Consider the following 22,211-nt stretch of genomic DNA (forward strand, 5'->3'; position numbering starts at 1 on the left):
ACTTGACATAAGTCAAACTGGTATATTGTATCACGCTTTTTATCATGTCTAATGTGTACCCGGCTCCCCGCCTCCCTTAAACATTTGTCCATCTCTTGGCCTGTTGATCTCTTATTCCTGGGACTCTCTACCTCGTCTGTATGTTTGTCCCTTGCCCTTATTAACAATATCATAACACTTATATATAAAATACTAAAAACTCCCAAACTTAACGGCCTAGGATAATGTGGGCTAGTTACTAAAATAAACATGATATTCTTTACACAAAAATTGAAAGTTTAAGACCCTTCTACTCTTTTTCTGTTCTTATTTGTTCTAGAGTTCTCATTGGCGGTTCTGTGGCTGCACACTGGCTCCAATGGTACCAAGTGTCTCCTTTCCCTTGTAGTCGGACCGCATGAGATGTCCTTTCCAACACCTTGTAAGGTCCTGTCCATCGTGGCTCCGACCACTTCCGTTTGATCACCTTCAGCAGGACCCACTCTGTGGTGGATGGCGCCTGGCTCTGTAGGTCCCCCTTTTCTGATCCAACCTATTTAGAAAAAGCTGACACCAAAGCTGTTAGTTGGTCATAATAAGGTTTGTACCTTATTGAGACTCCTCCCTCTAACATCTCCATTCCAGCTCCTGGTCCCGGGAATTGCTGCCCTGTGGTTAGCTCGTACGGGGTAAACCCTGTAATAGAGTTTACTAAGCTTCTAATGGAAATTATAGCTAAAGGTAGGACATCCACCCAGCTTAACTTCGTTTGTGCACATACTTTTCCTATTTTTCCTTTTATGGACTGGTTCATTCTCTCCACTCTTCCCTGTGACTGAGGATGGTACACTGTTCCAAACACATGTTCAATCCTAAAGCTGCTTCAACTTCTTGCAGGTCTTTGTTCTTAAAATGTGTGCCATTATCTGACCTGACTTTCTTAGGAAACCCATGCGTTGGAATATATTGGTTTATCAAAAATTTGGTCACTGTCTTTGCATCTTCCTTTTTTGCAGGTATCGCTTCTGGCCAACCAGTGTATGCATCCACTGCTACCAAAAGGTACTTGTATCCGTTTACTCTCTCTACCATGTCAGTATAGTCAATCACTATTTCCTGACCAGGCATTCTTGGGAGAGGGGATTTTCCCTCGTGTGGTTTCACTGTTGCTTTTTGCTGCCAAGTCTGCTTCCTGATTGCCCTGAGCTATTATTGTATCAGTTTTATCATGTCCTCTACACTTAATCACCGTCACTTGTGCAGGTTTCATTAGGGCCACTACTAATCTTCTCACCTCTTTTTCATGTTTAATTGGGGTTTTTGCTGCTGTTAAGAATCCTGCTTTGATCCATTGACTAAGTTCTTCCTGTATGGCCCTTGCCACATATGCAGAATCGGTGTAATTATTTACTCTTTTTCCTTCTAACCATTCTAATGCAACTATCATTGCCTGTAGTTCAGCCAATTGGGCTGATTCTTTGCCTGTCACTTTTCCTATCAACACTTCTTCAAATCTCTCACTTGTCTGTCGCACCACTGCATAGGCTGCTTTAAGTCCTTCAGTTGGATGTCTGTAACAGCAACCATCAGTGAACAGCACTTCTTCTGGGTCTACTAATGGAATTGCCTGTAAATCTGGCCTAACTTTGGCGTCTCTCTGTGCCCTTTCCTCACACATGTGTGGCTCTCCTTCTCCCATGTTATCAGCCATGTTAATTCCTTCATGTGTAAAAATTACATGTGGTGCACTCAGGATTTTCTCTAACCTGCTCTGCCGCAGTGGCGTCATTGTAAAGGCTGTTGGTTCACATGGGCCACTATACTATGTGTCGTCAGTACTGTTAGTGAATGTCCCATGTGGGCGGCATGGTGGCACAGTGGGCAGCATGGTGGCACTTGTGGGCGGCATGGTGGCACAGTGGTTAGTACTGCTGCCTCACAGCGCCTGAGACCCGGGTTCAATTCCCGACTCAGGCGACTGACTGTGTGGAGTTTGCACGTTCTCCCCGTGTCTGCGTGGGTTTCCTCCGGGTGCTCCGGTTTCCTCCCACAGTCCAAAGATGTGCGGGTCAGGTGAATTGGCCATGCTAAATTGCCCATAGTGTTAGGTAAGGGGTAAATGTAGGGGTATGGGTGGGTTGCGCTTCGGCGGGTCGGTGTGGACTTGTTGGGCCGAAGGGCCTGTTTCCACACTGTAAGTAATCTAATCTATATGTGCTACCTTTTGGAGAATCTTTGCTACCCCTGCTGCATGTCTTGTACATGGCGGGTGTCTGTCTTCTATTGGGTCAAGGGTAACACATACATCAGCACCTGCCTGCCTCCCCCTTTTTTCTGAAAAAGAACACCATTTATTGTGTGTGCTTTTTCAGAATTATCGAGGAAAAATGGCTCTTTGTAGTCCGGGACCGCTAAATCAGCAGCCCACGGGCCTGTTTAAGAGATATAAAACTTTCATCTGCCTCCGTGGTCCATTGCAAATGGCCGACAAATTTCTCATGCCTTGCTCATTTACCATGACCCTTAGAGGGAAAGTAAGCTCCCCATATGAGGGAACAAATTGTCCACTGTATCCTGCCAACCCAAGAAATGAGAGCATGTCTTTTACAGTGACTGGTTTGGCATGATGCAGAATAGAGGATCTATGGGATGGAGACACACCTGTTCCCTTACCGGAAATAACTCTCCCCAAAAAAGACAACGTTCGTCTGCAGCATTGTAATTTAGCCCGTGAAACTTTATACAAGAGAAACAACAACGGCTTTGTAGCTGCCAAACAAGAAACATGGTCGGGTGCCGCCAAAAGGATGTCATCCACATATTGGATCAATACCAATGTCTGGGAGCATCAGATCCTTCAGCTGCTGTTTCAGTACCTGATTAAACACCCCAGGCGACAAAATGAACCCTCGAGGGACCCTTGTATAACGAAGTTGCTGGCCTTTATAGGTGAACGAAAAAATGTCCCTTAAATGATCAGCTAGGGGCAAACAGAAGAACGCGTTGGCCAGATCAATGCACGAGAACCACTTATGGTCAGGGGTCAGCACAGACATCGCAGTGTAGGGGTTTGGGAGTGGAATTGTCGGAGTAGAAACAACACTGTTGATCCGTCTAAGATCATGCACCATCCTATATTTGCCTGTATTCTGCTTCTCTACAGGTAAGATAGGAGTGTTCCAGGCTGACTGGGAGGGTTCTAGCACCCCTACTGCTACCAATCCTTCAATTGTGTCGGCGACGCCGGCTTCAGCCTCTGGTTTGTGTGGGTATTGTCTCTGCCAAATCGGAGTGTGGTCTATTAAATCGAATGTGATTGGTGTGACGTGTTCGCAGTAACCAACGTCCGTCGAACCTGCTGACCACAAGGCATCCGGTAGAGTATCAAGCATCGCTGCAGCCTGTGGATGGTCTGTCTTTTCCCTGCCATGAAACCTTTCAATCTGCCGATGTTCCAGCAACACCTTGTCAGTTGTTCTGTGCATAAGTCTATAAGCTTCAACTGAGGGTGAATATTGCAAGCCGGGTAACTGAGTCCAAACCTAATCAGTTAGCTCTATCAAGCAGCACAGTGGGTGGCAGGTGGCACAGTGGTTAGTACTGCTGCCTCACAGCGCCTGAGACCCGGGTTCAATTCCCGACTCAGGCGACTGACTGTGTGGAGTTTGCACGTTCTCCCCGTGTCTGCGTGGGTTTCCTCCGGGTGCTCTGGTTTCCTCCCACAGTCCAAAGATGTGCGGGTCAGGTGAATTGGCCATGCTAAATTGCCCGTAGTGTTAGGTAAGGGGTAAATGTAGGGGTATAGGTGGGTTGCGCTTCAGCGGGTCGGTGTGGACTTGTTGGGCCAAAGGCCCTGTTTCCACACTGTAAGTAATCTAATCTTTAAAAAAAAGCGTTTGGACATAGGTCCCAGATCTTTGGCCTGATATTCAGCATGCACTGCCAATGTGACATGCGGTATAGCTTCTTCAGACATCTCATACCATTCCAACTGTTCTGGAGTTAGTTCCACAACACCCACCACACCTTCTATCCCTAGCAGAATGCAACTGGAGGAAATATCCCATTGAGCTCCTTCTAGGTGTTGATAGAATGCATGCTGATAGATTGCATTGTCATCTCTGTCGTAATATAGGGTCACATGAAGGGGATCTGCAGGAGGAGTATAGGGATGCAGCATCTGAGCCCAGGGTCGCCATTGGTTGTATAAAGACTGTATGCCGTTGTTCTGCCCTTCCTCAGGTTCAAGGAGTCCCCAGTATATATCTGCCCACTGCTTTTCTGCCATTGGTAATGTGTCCGGTGATAACATCATTTGGGGTCCAGAGTGAATCATCGACATAGAACAATTAACAGAGTAGTCATTTGGAAAAGTTACGACGAGTCCATCTGGTCCGCACAAAACCGAGACCCCGCATCTCACCAGCAAGTCACGTCCCATCAAATTCATAGGGCATGCAGGTGATAAAACATATTGATGATAAAAAGTCTGTCCGGCCACTGATGTGATCAGTGGTGATGTCAAAGGCAGAGTTTTTGGTATACCCGAGAACCCTACTAACTGGACACAAGAGGATGAAATATTTGACGGAGGTAGATCACAAATGATAGTAGAAAATCTGGCACCTGTGTCAATCAAAAAAGACAAATTCCTGTCCATTACCCTCACTTGCATATGGGGGTCTGCCAACCCCATATGACCCTGGGTTCTCGGGCCCCATCAATATTCGTACCCCTGCCCTTCCGGGATAGTTTGGGGGTACTGTCCTTGCACCGGGGCCGCAGCTGCATTTGGGACTTGGTACAGCTGAATAGCCTGTTGAAAAGGAGGCTGATTCAAGGGGACATACTGTCCTCGGATCAATCTTTGGCCTCCCTGGGGCCCCCACAGCAGGGGACAAGTTCTTCTCCAATGCCCAGGTTGGCCACATTCAAAACAAGTGGAGGATGTCTGACCTCTGACTCCTCCACGGCCCCTTTCTCCACCTTGCATTCGTCCTGGAACACCTATTGGCTTGCCCCCATAAAGGGGGTAATATGGCATCAAATCAGGTGCTGGGTCTAGACTCGGCCGGTTGGTTTGTGGCGACGGCTGCTGCACCATCTGATTAGTCGTCTTTTGGAAGGCCTTCTGTGTTTCATTAACCTTTCGTCCAGCCTCATCAAGCTGTAACTTCAACAACTGCACTTGAGCTGATTCATTGCTCTGTTTATCTTCATTCTGTTTTGTCCTATATCGCTTCATGTGATGCATCAAATGTTTTTCCCACTGTTCTGTAGAACATCCTGGGATATCAGGATTACTCTCCATTGCCTCTTTTACTTCCTTAGGCATCCCTGCCATAACGGCATTCCTAAATAACGTGGTCTGTAGCTGACCTGACCCTGGATGGCTCCCCGCAGTATCTGTCCACGTGCCTTACATCTAGTCAAAAAGGCAGGCATCTCCTCGCCCTCCTTCATTGTGAAGGTGAGCAAGTGCACCGCCCCCAGTGGAATTGGGAATCTATTCTTCATAGCCCTTCCCACATAGGTGGCATGCTGCACAAACGGGTCCGAGTCAGGTACTAAGGTGGTCCCTGCAGACACTTCAATCTGCTGTATCTCCCACATACTCAATTGTTTGCCCAATAATGCTCTCCAATCGCCCATGGCCAACTTGAAGCCTAGTGTGTATTGGCAAAATTTCATCATCCAGGGTCCACCTCCCTCCATGAGTGGGGGCATTTTATCCAAAATGCAATTCATATCCGTATAGGTAAAGGGCTGATACACATCCCCCGTAAAAGAACCTTTATAAACTAGAGGCAGTTGGTGCTGATATTTTATGGGCTGCCGCAATATCTCCCTCAGTCACAAATTATAACTGTTTTCAAACGGAGGCTGTACCCCTGATGGGCCCTGTTCAGTATGCATGGTAAGCGAGCCTTTTAAAGTGACAGGGTACGTGTTTGGACCGCCCCATGGGTGGGACTCATCGTCTTCACTATCTGTGCTACTCCTTGACTCTTTCTCTCTTCTTTCTCTTCGCCTTCTTTTGTCCACTTTCTTCTAACCAATATTGACCCTTTCTTTCCCTTCACATGTTCTTCTACTTCTAATCTATCTTGCTCTTCTGCTTTTCCCAAAAACGGTGACAATTTCTTCCTCTCCTCATCTTTAGGGACTTTGCCCTGCTTTTGTAAATCTTCCCAAATCTTATCATATTTCTCCATCATTGTTTTTTATTTGTTCTTTGCAAGCCCACTAATTAGCTGACTTCTAACTTTATCCCACTGCTGTTTTACGGACATTAAATCAGAAGAACATCCTCCATTTTCTTCACACTTTATCAAATTCCCCTACCATTTTATGTATTTCTGTTTTTTTTTAATCCTCCTGTCCAATAACCAATTGGTTTATATTTAATATAGCCGAGCAACCAACCCAATCCAAAACAAATCCGGTTGCCAATCAATCTATATAGAATACACCCGAGCAACTGACCCTTACACTTAGAGTTATCAGCAGTTTCGTTATCACCTTTCGGTTTCTACTGCTTACTCTTTCTCACTGAGACACCACCGTCTTTGTCTCAGAGACATCACTGGCTTTTCTATTACCCTCCGTACATTCCACAATATAATTTTAAAACTTACAACACATCAATCATCAACCAAAATTCGTGAGCAGTGCTTTTATGAGATCCTGCTCAAAGGACTTTAAACCTTCTCACACTTACGTACCTTGGTGCTTTTATGAGGACTCTAACCCCATGGGACTTTAAACCTGTGCGTATTAAATCAATACTTTATCCACTTACTATTACTAGGACACTTGCAGTCTAATGACAACAATCAATTTAGTATCTCCAATTGCAGAACTTCAATATAAACAGGTGTCTGCTCACCTTTTTTTAATGCGGCACCGCTTGTTGTTGTCATCAAACATCAGTTGTCCGTTATTTCTATATTTCTCTCTTTTCCGTCACCTCTCTGTCTGGATCACGTTGGGGTCACCAATTTGTTGGACTTAGGCTCAATCTACCAACTTACTTTCTTCTATGTGTGAGCCCAGTCCTGCGTGCTCTTTAAATAAAGCAATCGGAGAAGATATTCAATCTTACACTTTTAGTTTTATTCTAGCAATAAGTGGATAAAGTATATAGAGCTCTGGGTCTAAACCTTTCTGTCCCTGACAAACTACTAAGTAAATCAGTTCACAAAGAACAAAGACGTATTCCTGCCCCTGACCCAGTCTTTTATACCATACAGAACATCATGCAATCACTCAAGTGAGATTGTCTTCTAATTGGCTGTTGATCTGACTCCATTCCCCGCCTCCGCGCATTCCCTGATGTCTGATCCCACGTGACCTTCCTTTGTCCCTGAAAAGGAGCACCACGCGGCCTCCTTTTGGGCGCGAAACGGCAGATTCGCACACTTCCAGGGCGCGTAACGGCTGATCACGTGACCGCCCGGCACTCTTCCGGGGCGTGAAACGGCCGATCACGTGACCTTCCGGCACTTTTCCAGAGCGCGAAACAGGGAGACCACGTGACCGCGCCCGTGCCTTGGAGCATCACATGATCATCTGCGCACGCATCAGAGGATCATGTGACCTCCGAACGCCGAGGACACGCCCACTCAGTCTACAATCTATTCTACCAGTAAGCCATATATATATTTACAATTCCAAAAGAGAAAGCACCTTTATATTACATAGTGGCACCACGACTGGCTCTTTGAAGCCTCTGGTCCTAGTTAGAACCCTGAGTTATTCAAGGTAGTTTTGAAGCAGCTCAATATTAACTATCATGCCAAGAGAGCATACTTCAGCTTTCAATATTGGAAGAACAACTGAATAGGAACACTTCGACAAGTAATAAGGATGCATTAAAAAAGATTTTTGAATCATTAACTTCATTAAGAAAAAAAAACCCAAATTTGGTGAATCAGTGTGTGTGTGTGATGTACACATTGGGAAGCGTTATTGATCTCAGCAAGTGCAATAGAGGTTCTCTCAAGTTCCTTTTGTTTTCCTGCGCAATCTGCCAAAAAGTTCTGCAGCAATAGAACAAATGATACGCGATGCATATCAAATTTTGTCATTTGTTTTGTACCATGATTAAAACTTTTGAATTCAATGCTCCCTTGCCATCATGACATCACCTCACTAACCCCCCCACCAACTACCACCCCCCCTTCCCCACCCCTAACCCAGGATGAATTATTCACTAGTGGGAGTTTGTTTTTAAAGCCTTTTGAGGAGGTTCTAAAAACTTAGCACGGTCTTTGGGACACAAACACACTAAATTGAAATACATAAGTAAACTAATTTTAGTTTTAATTGACTAAAAAGCTGGCTGCGGTAAAAAGAATGACACATTTGCATTTATACAGCACTAATTATGACTGCCAGATGCCTCTAAGTGCTTTACCATCAATGGAGCACTTTTTAAGGTTAGAAACACAGCAACCAAAATGCACACAGCAAACTGCCACAAACAGTAATGTGATAATGCCGAGGTAAAACTAACAAATAGTTCTGTACATTTTTTCAAAAGTAATTTTCAATCATTTAAAACTGCATTACTCACAGATGGTGAATTGCCTGGCTGTACTGCTTCATGACAGATTCAGCATTTAGCATTTTGAAAATGAGTGGAAATTTTATGAATATTTTTGAATCAATTAGTGCCCAGATCACTATTACACCCAAAGCAATCCTTCATGCTAGTGTTGTCAGCTAATAACTGCTGTTAATGATCCACAAGCAGTAAATATTTGTTGACTCTACACCCATATTGGAAAGCACAAGATCATATTAAGGTCATTGTAGAGGATAAGGTTAACTGTATCTTTATAAATAGCTACTGTGTATGTACAAAAAGTGCTATGTTTTACTAATGTCACATCAATGGAACTGGGACTTAATTCCCTAAGGATCAAAAGATGTCCTCTCTTACAGTCTCCTGTACATTCAATAAAGCTGCTCAATAATAACACCCTGGTGCAAACCTGATCTTACCACAACTTTCAACTTCATTTTTTTGCAATAGAGTCAGAAAGTCATAAAGACGTACAGCACAGAAACAGACCTTTCGGTCCAACTTGTCCATGCTAACCAGATATCCTAACCTAATCCAGTTCCATTTGCCAGCACTTGGCCCATATCCCTGTAAACCCTTCCTATTCATATAACTATCAAGGTACCTTTGAAATGTTTTAATTGTACCAGCCTCTACCACGTCCTCTGGCAGCTCATTCCATACACGTATCACCATTTACATGAAAAAGTTGCCTGTTAGATCCCTTTTAAATCTTTCCCCTCTCACCCTAAATCTCTGCCCTCTAGTTCTGGACTCTCCCCATCCCAGAGAAAATACCTAATCTTTTTACCTTTTCCATGTCCCTCATGATTTTATAAACCTCTATAACATCACCCCTCAGCTTCAGACGTTCCAGAGAATACCACCCCAGCCTATTCAGCCTCTTCCTATATCTCAAACCCTCCAACCCTGGCAATATTCTTGTAAATGTTTTCTGAACACTTTCAAGTTTCACAACATCCTTCCGATAGAAGGGAGACCCGAATTTCATACAATATTCCAAAAGTGGTCGAACCAATGTCCTGTACAGCCGCAACATGACCTCCCAAACTCCTATGCTCCGACCAAAAAGGGAAAGCATGTGTAAAATGCTTTAATAACACTTGGCCTGTCTGTGATATTATCTGAAAACTGGGCACCCTGTTCCACCTGTACACTGATGACACAATGTTGATCTCACCTTCCTGATTATATAACACAAAAAACTGGGCAAGTTCTGAAGAAGTGTCATTGGGCTCAACATTAACTCTGCTTTGGGGCAACATGGTGGTTCAGTGGTTAGTACAGCTGCCTCACAGTGCCAGGTATCCAGATTTGATTCCACACACACACGATTGTCTGTGTGGAGCTTGCACATTCTCGCCGCATCTGTATTGTTTTCCTCTGGGTGCTCTGGTTTTCTCCCCCAATTTGAAGATTAAGCGGATTGGCCATGGGAAATGTCGGGTTTCAGGGATAGGATATGGGGTTTGGATTTTGGTGGGCTGCTCTTCGTAGTGTGATTGTGGACTCAATGGACTGAATGGCCTGCTTCCACACTGTAGGAATTTTATGACCTATTGAGTTTCTCCAGCAATTTCTGTTTTTGTTTGTTTCAGATCTCCTGCATCAATGGTTCTTTGTTTTATATTCCGACAATTTAGAGACAGTCGAAAAGTTGACCGAGGTGGAGGTGCGATCAACATAAATTGCGAGAGAGTCTCAGCAGATTTGGCAACATGGGGGGAGAGAAGGCAGAATTAACGTTTTGAGTCAAATGACTCTTCATTGGTCACTTTGATTAGATTACTTACAGTGTGGAAACAGGCCCTTCGGCCCAACAAGTCCACACCGACCCGCCGAAGCGCAACCCACCCATACCCCTACATTACCCCTTACCTAACACTACGGGCAATTTAGCATGGCCAATTCACCTGACCCGCACATCTTTGGACTGTGGGAGGAAACTGGTGCACCCGGAGGAAACCCACGCAGACACGGGGCGAACGTGCAAACTCCACACAGTCAGTCGCCTGAGTCGGGAATTGAACCCAGGTCTCAGGCGCTGTGAGGCAGCAGTGCTAACCACTGCGCCACCGTGCCGTATATTTCCAACTTCAATGAGGAGATATCTCTGCTGAAAGATTTGATCAGGAAGGACATCCCTAATGTGGGCAAGACAACCACCAAGACATTTTTGATTTTCTCAACCAACTCTGTTGCCAAGATCTTGCCAAATGCAATATTACAATCATAGGAAAGACACAATTCTACAAATAGTTGCATCGCAAAAATGTTTAGGGACCTCTCTTTTGCAACAGGAAAAACACTATTGCGTTGTTTAAAAGCAATGCCTTCTGTTCAAGCTGATTATTCCAGTAAAGAGTGAAAAGCAATTTCACACCTACCCTTTCAGCAAAAAAATTCATGCTTGATGTGGATGATAAGCAACTAGAAATTATCTGTGCCACTATGTTTCCAGTATTCAAATTGTCAAGGTGCAGGGATATGACTTTGAACTTGAATACAAGATAGGTCCAAGGATGATGACATCTGAGACACTGAGCAGGTTACCCAGTCCACACAAGATTAAGATGGCCCTCTGTATGTGTGGACACTATAGACAATGAGATTGAAAATGTTCTCAAGATAGGTCTGTTATATTTTGATCAGAGCCAGTGTAGACATTTGCAACCAGCAACTACTGAAGATAAGCAATTAGAAGAGTTGCAAAAGATGATTATCCAAGGATGGCCTGAGAGTGTTAAGGATGTTCTTGAGAACATATGCTCATTTTGGCCAAACAGGGATGAACTTGTTATATCATGGTAAGCCATTTTTGATAGAACATAAATTCAAATACAAGAAAAATAACATGGCATGTTATACTTGGGACACATGGTATTAAATGCACAAGATGGCTTTCTCTACTCTGGACAGGAATGAATCAGGATATTCAGTCACTTGTAAATATATGTGAGGCTGACAAAGGTATCAATATCAGTGGTAGAAGGAGTTGCTGCATCAACATGATGTTCCATTCACTCTTTGCCAAATATAGCAATGCACTTATTCTTGGTGCATGGGAAAATTGTAGCTTTGTGACAGATTGTTTCTCCATATTTTCCACTGTTTAATCATTTAGTAACATAACATCTTTATAATAATGACCACCATTATCTACATCTTTGGCATACTGGTGCGGATATTATTGGACAAGGGAACATAGTTCACTCACAAACCACTCCAAGATAGCTATTAAGTGGGAGACTGACCCATTTCATGTCTTCACCCCACTCTCCAGACTCAAGAGTCTAGCAGAATGTATGGTATGTACTATCAAATCCATGCTCATCAAAAGTTGAGTAGCAAAACAAGATTTCTGCATTACTCCATTTTCCTGCAACACTATTAGTGAAGGACCAACTGTCTCCAGCGCAACGTATGGTTAAAGGCAGATACAAACAAACTTACTTAGTGATTAATTGTCTAACGACTTTGCTGGTACAATTGCAACATTTAAGAGGCATTTAGATGGTATATGAATAGGAAGGGTTTGGAGGGATATGGGCCAGGTACTAGCAGATGGAACTAGATTGGATTGGGATATCTGGTCAGCATGGACGGGTTGGACTGAAGGGTCTGTTTCCATGCTGTACATCTCTATGACTCTATAACAAAGTAGGATGAAAGAGATGTACGACCAGTGAATAGCTGGAGAACTACTGCAAATATGCAGCTAGACAGACATGAGTCTAAAATCCAGTCACAAATACCAGGATAATATCAAAATTCTCTAAGCTATACAATCAGTCATATGAATTCATTACTGTTCATGGGCTACAGTGTAAAGGAACAGAAACCAATTCATATCAATGTATGGTACTGTGATACTCATGTTCCAAAAGCTAGGACAAGGTGTGGGTCACATTGTACTGAAGAACACAATCAAATGTTTATTACAGAACTGAGTATCTACATACCTACATTACAATCACAGGCACCCACGTGATTTGCCAATCATGCGCACAGAGAGAGCAAGAAAACTCCATTGATGATGTGTGTGACAATACTGGATAACAGCAACCAGGAGTAAGAGAAGCAAACTTTCAGCCAAGAGCAACCAAGAATAAAACAAAACAATCCAGAAGGGTTTATGATCACCAGATCAAGATGAAGTGTCAAACCTCCAAAATGTTCTATTAATATTTGACTTATTAATCTAGTTAACATTGTTTTTACATGTCTGTACAATTGTTTAATTGATGACTCATGCCAATGTATAATCATGTATACCTGTCTGCGATTTCATTTCTTTGTTGAAAGGAAATATTATGTACAATCTCACAGCTGATGAGCAATATACTTTTTATGATGTTAACACTATATAAGAACATATGGTCTAATGGCAGTCTCTATCCTCCTGAGCTCTGTCCTCTTGCAGCATGCCATGCTGAGGAAAGTGTACTATAGTACTTCTGAATTGCAAAGCTTACATGGAAGGATGTAGTTGCCTGTAATCATAATGTAATTATGTAGGTATTAGTTAGTGTCAGGAGAAAGTGAAGACTGCAGATGTTGGAGATCAGATTTGAGGGTGTGGTGCTGGAAAAGCACAGCAGGTCAGGCAGCATCCGAGGAGCAGGACAATCAACGTTTCGGGCTTAAGCCCTTAATCAGGAATTAGTTGGTGTAACAAAAGTTTAATTGCATTCTTCAGTGCCATGTAACACACATATTGTCCTAGTTTGTGAAGCTAACATGAGCATCACAGGATGGTGGTGACAGATCATCAGTATATCTCACCATATCATGTCTTTGTGGCATCTTTGGCGACAAGGTACCAACAGAAATGTGATATTAACTGTTTAAGTTGTATAATGATGTTGCTCAATGAAAAATTATTTGCCAATACACTTGGAAAAATCAAAACAATATAGCTTTTTTTTTAGATTAGGCTTACAGTGTGGAAACAGGCCCTTCGGCCCAACAAGTCCACACCGACCCGCCGAAGCGCAACCCACCCATACCCCTACATTTACCCCTTACCTAACACTACGGGCAATTTAGCTTGGCCAATTCACCTGACCCGCACATCTTTGTGACTGTGGGAGGAAACCGGAGCACCCGGAGGAAACCCACGCAGACACGGGGTTATATAGCTCTGATGTACTTTATGTTGCTGAAGGGGACAGAAGGCAACTTCATTTAAGATTTCAGAGGAAAGTTATTGCCACTGGGACTGCAGTTATTACATAGTATAATAATTATAGCTAATGTTACTACTGAACAAATCTAATCGCAAATGCCATTTAGCTTGATAGATCACATATTTTAGTTGGTTTTAACAGGGTTGTCTTCTACTGAAGCAAAACATGTATCATTGCAGATTCAACTAGGAGAAAGTGAGGACTGCAGATGCTGGAGATCAGAGTTGAGAGTGTAGTGCAGGAAAAACACAGCAGGTCAGGCAGCATCCGAGGTGCAGGAGCACCGCTGTTTTGGGGAAGAGCCCTTCAACAAGAATTCCTGATGAAGAGCTCTTGCCAGAAACATCGATGCTGCCTGACCTGTTGTCCTTTTCCAACACCACACTCTTGACTCATTTCAGATTCAGTTTTAACATGAAGATGATACAAAAGAAATGAAGATAACATAGAATAGATTCTCTACAAATCCACACCAACCCTTCAAAGAGTAACCCAGCCAGACTCATTTCCCTCTGACTAACGCACCTAACACTATGGGCAATTTAGCATGGCCAATTCACCTGACCTGCACATCTTTGGATTGTGGGAGGAAACCAGAGCACCCTGAGGAAACCCACACAGACACAGGGAGAATGTGCAAACTCCACACAGACAGTTGCCCAAGGCTGGAGTCGAACCTGGGAACCTGGTGCTATGAGGCAGCAGTGCTAACCACTGAGCCACCATTCCACCCAGGTGACAAAGTATTTACATATACCAAAATTCAAAAATTTTAGAAGCATATAGTAAATTACATTCCCACTAGTCACTAAAAAGGCCTTTTAAACGCTCAAACCAGAGTGAATTCCCATCTATTTCAGGCTTAGTTTAACTGTGGCTTCAATGCCCTATTTTAAGAATCGACTAACTTCTCCTTGCAGTCTTTATACAATTGAGCTATAGATTTTCCTATCTCCAAATAGCCCCTACAGATTTTTAACCCAATACTTCGGGACTGGAGCATTTAAACTAAACTCCTTCCACTAAGGGAACTTCTTTCTTACAGTTTTAAACAATTTCCCTTTCTAAAATGCATGTATTTTATTATCCACCTTCAGCCAAGGTTCCTGCAATCTGTCCTAAATTGAAACTAAAAAGCTTTAATTTCCCCAAGCTATGGGTGTTCCCCAAGTTCATAAAAACAATTCCAGAATATTCTATCTGTAAGCACAATACACGATGCCATTTACTTTATTCACTCTGTAAACTCTTTTAATATAATAAAACTCCCATTAGCTTACAGGAACTGTCTATCATTCTCAGTCTGTATTTTTTTAAAAACAAAATCCCTAAGGCTACAGAAAAATATGAACAATTTAATCATTTAATTCCTTCAGACACAAAAAACCCATGGGCCACTCATTCAAAATTCAAAAATCCAAAAAAAATGATATTAATATGTATGTAAATCAGATACCTTGCATTACAATTAGAAAGCAGCTCCAGGTTTTGTATTATTATTTTGGAGTTAGATTGGAATGCATAACCTTCTGACTCAAAGTCCAATGGTATGCACTGAATAGGTAACTAATGAGACATAAAGCAGGAGCAAAGCTTTTAATGTGAGAAACTGTGTGCTTGGCATCTTCTTCAAGGTAGAGATAAGCTTCAAAAGCCTAACAGTTACTGTCGGTGAAAGGGTTTCACTGTTAATAATTCAGAGCATTCACAACTAAATTGTGTCTAGAATAATAGATGATTCTATATTAGTCTATGCTGGGGTTATATTGTTAAGATATTCCAATGCATAATCCCTACTTGCTCTGACCTAAATATGACACCAGATTATGGATTAGTGGTGCTGGAAACGCACAGCAGTTCAGGCAGTATCTGAGGAGCAGGAAAATTGATGTTTCGGGCAAAAGCCCTTCATCAGGAATACAACTGTCTGTATTCCTGATGAAGGGCTTTTGCCCAAAATGTCAATTTTACTGCTCCACGGGTGCTGCCTGAACTGCTGTGCTTTTCCAGCACCACTAATCCAGAATCTGGTTTCCAGCATCTGCAGTCACTGTTTTTACCGAAATATGACACCAGACAAATAACTTTGCTGTTCATTCTAAACTGCATTGTGGGCAATTAGGCAATAACTGCTAGCTTAGCCAGCAATGCGATCATCCTGTAAATGAATAACAAAAAATAATGTCATTATGTGAAAGGTGCTATGTAAATATAAGCTTATCTCTTTTCTATTCACCCCACCTCTAACTCCTTGGATTTCACATTTTATCTTGGAGGGTGATCTGAACTTCCTCATGTTCTCATATTTGCTCACTTTAGGGGACTTTTCTGAAAATACGGATCCTTGGTCAGATAATGCGACAAAAATTATTAACTACTACGTATATCAAATGCTGCCCTTCAGAATCATGATCTAATGGTTTTATGATCTTAATTCGTCGCAAATATTCACAGAATGCAGCTATTTGACAGCCAATGGTGATGATGGAGTGGGCCTAGATTTAGTATCCCATCTGATATATATTATCTCCTGCAATGCAGCATTATTTTAATACTCAAGACTTTGAAGACTTGAGCATTTATGTTCTACCTCTGAGGAGAGAGGAAAGTTCAATTGTAACACTGCGCTGCTGCTGTGGCTCAGAGCAGAATGTGTGATTAAAACTGGTCTGGTGTAGCTCAATAGGCACAAGTGGAAGAAGCCAGAAAAGTTCCTTTGTTGAATTAATTATTGAACTGTGAATTTTTAGGTAGCCTGGAATCAAATTTCACTCCTGCATTTAAAATATTGAAGAGAACACATTTTTAGCAGGAAGCTAGTAAAAGGAGGATCAGAAAGGAATGAGGGAACAAGCAAGAGATGATACCAACGAACCTTTCAAAAGCTTAGTTAAGATTTAGATGAATAAAGTTATAGACCTTGCACTGTATTGTGAGTTTAGACTAATAATCTAATTATTTCATGTATTTATGATCACATTAACAGATGTATGAACATACAGAATAAGGAGTATGACATTCAGTCCCTTCAGCCTGCATCACCCTTCAAATCCATATTCCTGCTTACCTCTCATAACCTTTCGTCCCCTTGCTTAACAAGAATTTTAGTGTTGGAGACATGATATTCAATAGATGTTCTGAAGTTTCATTTAGTTACCCAGCAATTTGTAAAATTCACATACCCATTTTTCTCTGGAGTAGAGTCCAAGAAAGAAATCGGAAATGTTCTCTGGAAGGAGTCCACTCATGGGCGAAATAGATTTTACTATTTTTACATTCCTACTAACGGAATTGGAAAAGTGTGACTCCATCATCGGCCTGATAGAGCACACATCCAGACAGAAAGAAATAGTAACACTTGATACAAAAACAGAAGTTGCTGCAGAAATTCAACAGGTCTGGCAGCATCTTTGGAGAGAAAACAGAGTTAACGTTTTGGGTCCAGTGCTCCTTCAGAACTGTAAAAATTGATATTGTAGTAAAACGTGATGGTGACACATTGCAACATCAATAGATAGTTCATTTTGCTAGTTGGTAAGGTTTGTTCAAAACATTAAGTGGGACATAACCCAAACTTCAAATCACATATATTACTCAATAGATTGACATTGCTTCTTTAATGGCAATCTTCCAACTGCTTGACTATCTGAAAAATTAGAATCTTCTTTGAACACATAGATGAAAATTTCCATTTGTTAAAAATTATGAAATGATGCTTGACTTAACAGAACCGAATTACTTGGTCCCATGTGAAAAACTAAAGTGGCTCTCAAGTGACTTTATCTACTTATCCTTTTTTTTATTTAAGTTAGTATGTTCGCAATTTTGAATGACTTCTGAATTGTTTTGGGAATTGATTTTAATCACTGATGTGACAATTCCCTCACAACTTCTGTGTAGTTCTAGCAAAACTGCTTGTTAACCAGTGCTATGATGAAAATGACAACATTGACATTCCTTGGTTATATTTGAGTTTCAGTGCTCTCTTCATATTGTTCTAATGTCCTGCTCTGTGTTAAACATTAATAGCACAGACTCTGTTTCTTATAATAAACTATAAATCGTGCTGACAAGAATGAGAGCTGTTCCTTGGATGCTGCCTGAACTGCTGTGCTCTTCCAGCATCACAATCCAGAATCTGGTTTCCAGCATCTGCAACCATTGTTTTTACCCCAAGAATGAGAGCAAATCAAGGTGATACTGTCAGAATGAATCTCATTGAGTGTGTATCTCCACTCTAACCTCAAACTCTTGATAACTCATATTCTAGCAGGATCATTTCACTATTTCTGCCCCAAATTGTAACCTTTCCATCGACAAAACCACAGCTCCAATTTAACATAAGCATTTAACATAATCTGCATTTATTAAAATTACCTTTCCACAATAGTATTTTTATTCTTTGGTGTATTAATTTTGCTGGAAGTGTGAGCTGATAATGGCAGAGTAAAGGTACTAGACCAACATGACCTGAGTAAATAGCACAAACAATAGTCTCTTAACCATCAGTGATAATGACTTAACAGTACAAGGACTAGGAAGAAAATATTGCATGATTCAAAGTCAAATCATGTCCAAAAGGGAAAATAAAAGAGAGAAAGAAATTCAGGATTGAGACTGACAGTGAAAGACAAATAAAGAGAGAGAGAGTGAGAGAGAGAGAGAGAGAGACAGACAGACAGAGACAGAGAGAGTCAGAGAAGGTAAGACAGAGACAGATCGAGAGAGATAGGGAAAGGAGACTGAAAGGAAACATTGATAAAAACATAAATGAATGTAAGACTATATGATTGAACAAGCCAGTTCTTTCAAATGAAAGCAGTAAAGCTCCTAGCATGTCAATTAAATGAAATGAGCAAATAAATCTTTATATCATAATATTACGATGTTTATATGTCAGACTGCTTTGTAGACTGTGAGGGTTTAACAATTAACTTGTCCTGACACTGGTCACCCTCTGGAAGCTACAGGCAGAATTTTCCTATATTATTTCTTAGAGGTTAACACTGCATTTTTTTGGTGAGATAACTTACTATTATAGCCATCAATTATTATGCAATAAAAGGTGACAGGTGAGGGAGAGCAAGTATCTTGCTTTATCATAGGTCTTGACCCAGGTCACCAAAAGCTGCTGACCAATCAAAGGCTGGTAGCTTCTGAGCCCGAAAGTCCAGAATGATTGAGATGAATCAAAGGAACAGCATAAAGACAAAATTATTTTTCGTCATGTTAATGATAATCCTCTAATAATCAATTGCTCATCAGAAATCAATTAACTCCATGGGTTGGTTCACTTAAAACAGTAAAGCTCATTACAAGTTATGAAGCAGATATAACAGCAAACCAAATGAAAACTGGAAGGACTGCGGATACTCCCCCTCCCACTCCACCGAGGACATGCAGGTCCTTGGACTCCTCCACCGGCAGAACACAACTACACGACGGCTGGAGGAGGAGCGCCTCATCTTCCGCCTGGGAACCCTCCAACCACAAGGTATGAATTCAGATTTCTCCAGCTTCCTCATTTCCCCTCCCCCCACCTTGTCTCAGTCGGTTCCCTCAACTCAGCACCGCCCTCCTAACCTGCAATCCTCTTCCTGACCTCTCCGCCCCCACCCCACTCCGGCCTATCACCCTCACCTTGACCTCCTTCCACCTATCCCACCTCCATCGCCCCTCCCCCTAGTCCCTCCTCCCTACCTTTTATCTCAGCCGGCTTGGCTCTCTCTCTCTTATTCCTGATGAAGGGCTTATGCTCGAAACGTCGAATTCTCTATTCCTGAGATGCTGCCTAACCTGCTGTGCTTTGACCAGCAACACATTTGCAGGACTGCGGATACTGTAAATCAAAGACAAAAACAGAAATTCCTGGAAATGCTTGGCAGGTCTGGCAGCATGTGTGGAGAGAAGGCAGAGTTAGCTGAGGAAGGGTCACTCAATCCAAAACATAAGCTCTGATTTGTCTCTACAGCTGACAGTAAACTAACTGTTTTCTGACCGCAGCATGCAAACCCACATTGACCACTGTCAGTTAGAATTGCAATGTGGTGAGCACACAGCACATGAAGTGTTTTAAGAATTCTCTTAAAGGCAAAATATGCGTACATTTCCCTTTTTTCCAAAATAATGTTTTAAATGTTCCAAAAAAAAAAGTAAACTTAAGAGTTTCTGTGACTTTTAAATAATTTGCTCTTATTTACTGTTCAAAATTTTTATTCCTGTTTGTATTTTTGGAAGTCTGGACTACCTCTGTTTGCTTTTCAGAGTTTGTTTGATTTCATCTATGTCTTGCTTCAATTTGCAGATCTTTGTTATTGTGTGTTCTTCGCATCTTCAACTATTTTTGTCATTTGCTCCAACAATATTTTGAGCTTAAGCCAATCTTTTTGCAGCTGCTCCTGCTGAGCCTGATTCATTCTACGTGTAATGTTGCTCCAGATCCTTGCACAAATTGGCAATTTTTTAAACAGGATTTATCATAAGGAACTTGTTTTCTGTCTTTTTCTGCTTCCTTCCTTTCTCTTTCAGTTCTTCATTCATCTTTTTGAGCTGAGCAGACATGTCCTCTCATGATTTCATCATCTTTGAGGTGGCATTTTTCTTGAGATAGCTATTCAGCCTGTTTCTCTTGAATGTTCATTTTTCTCTCCACAGCAGAGAGCTGAATGGTTACCTCCACATTTCCCTTGTGCCTACACATAGCAAGGCATGAGAAAGGTGTGGCTATGTTTGTGAATTCAATGACTGAGTTAACTGTTGGGTTTGTACTTAAGACCTATAAGATTCATTGACCTGTAAGGATCACTTCATACTTATGTATCTTTCAGTAGCCTCATTAATATTACAAGTTTTAGGCTGGTCTAGCAATTCATTCTGGAAATCTTTCCATGCAATTGGATATAATCACAACTGAACAATACTGATTGCTTGCTCCCCATCTGAAAAATCCTTTTTCTCTGCATCTGGTCATGAAGTGGTCTGTTGATTCTGTAGGTCTCTTTCAAAATGACAAGAATTCTGGAAAATGAATATGGATATCTAATCATCCTGAGAATTAGTTTTCCACTGTGGTCCATATCACTGAGTTACCTTTTCAATTCTTGACTAATAATCTTAATATGTTGAATCTGAGTAGACTATTGTTCCTAATTGCTAAGCAAATCTTAATGACATGCTTATCTGAATTAGACATGCCTGAATCTCAACATCTGATTGTCAGGGATACTGGCATGGGTTCAATGAATATGGGTAGTTTTTACAAGTAATTAAATAATCAGCCTAATTATTATGTCAAAGTATTTGCTGAGGCCAGCAATTGACCAATAATTGGCAACTGCATATACTCATCTCCGATTTTCTCATGCCGTGCGTGTGCAAGAAAGATAGTGATTTCTAAAGAATTAACAAGAAAATCTACTTTTCTTGACATTTTATTACATTTTCCAATATATACTTTCATTCAACTCTTCATTTTCATATGTCTGTTTTTATTACTTATAAAAATGTCTCGGGTGTCAGATTTATAATGTATGTTATTTGTTAATAATTCCACATAGAAATTAGACGAAAATGTAACTAAATTTCAGATCACTAAATGTAGCAGCACCGTTGGAGGCAGTACAGTCCTGAACATTTTAATCACTGGTTTAGAAATTCCAGTGACTGATTCTGAAATGTACTATTAATTCTTCAAACTAATAACAATGATCATATTCTGAGAACAGCTTTCAGCTAAAGAAAATGATCAGATCATGTACTCACTGGGATCAGCTTACCTCTCGGCTAGATGCTGTAAATTCAAGGTCCACTCTTTGGATTAATAACTGAGGCTGGCATTTGTTGTGTAACAATGAAGAAATTAGTAAGTGATACTTCCAGATGAATTACTGAGCTGATGTTTTGTATGACTGTTAATGTAACAAGTCCTATCAGCTAAATGTTGTGGGTGAAAAACCAAGGGTTGCTCTACTTGAAGCAAAGGAGATTGAAGGGGGTTTAGATAGAGACTGTAAAAACTATATCTTGTTTAGATAAAATGGATAAAGAAAAGCTGCTCCCATTAGCCTGTGCTCCAAGTACTAAAAGACAAAACTTTAATTTCTCATGTTATGAAGGGAGAGAAGATACGAGAAAGAAAATTTTTTACTTTGCAAGTGGCTTGCCGAGTGATGGAAGGGGAGATGATAAATGATTTCAAAAGGAAATGGGATGTCGATTTTGGGAAAATAAACTGGCAAGTCCATGTGGAAATAGTGTAGGAAATAGGACAAATGGATTGCTCTAGAGAATTGGCATGGATACTGCAATATGGTTCTGTGTCATAATGGCTCAGTGGCCTGAATTTAACAAGACTAACTGAGAACTGGGAAGGCTGGAAAAATGCTACAATGTTGTTTTACTGTCAGCTGTATGTAGTTGAGCCATCTCCCACCACTTCATTTCAGAATGGCTTT

General features: G+C 41.4%; 1 pseudogene; it reads right to left on the bottom strand.

The window, feature by feature from the left end:
- Window positions 1-289: 289 nt before the first annotated feature.
- Window positions 290-5,323, bottom strand: LOC132829522 (uncharacterized; annotated as a pseudogene).
- Between the last annotated feature and the right edge of the window lie 16,888 nt (window positions 5,324-22,211).

This window comes from Hemiscyllium ocellatum, chromosome 29, assembly GCF_020745735.1.
Source record: "Hemiscyllium ocellatum isolate sHemOce1 chromosome 29, sHemOce1.pat.X.cur, whole genome shotgun sequence".
NCBI classification, from domain to species: domain Eukaryota; kingdom Metazoa; phylum Chordata; class Chondrichthyes; order Orectolobiformes; family Hemiscylliidae; genus Hemiscyllium; species Hemiscyllium ocellatum.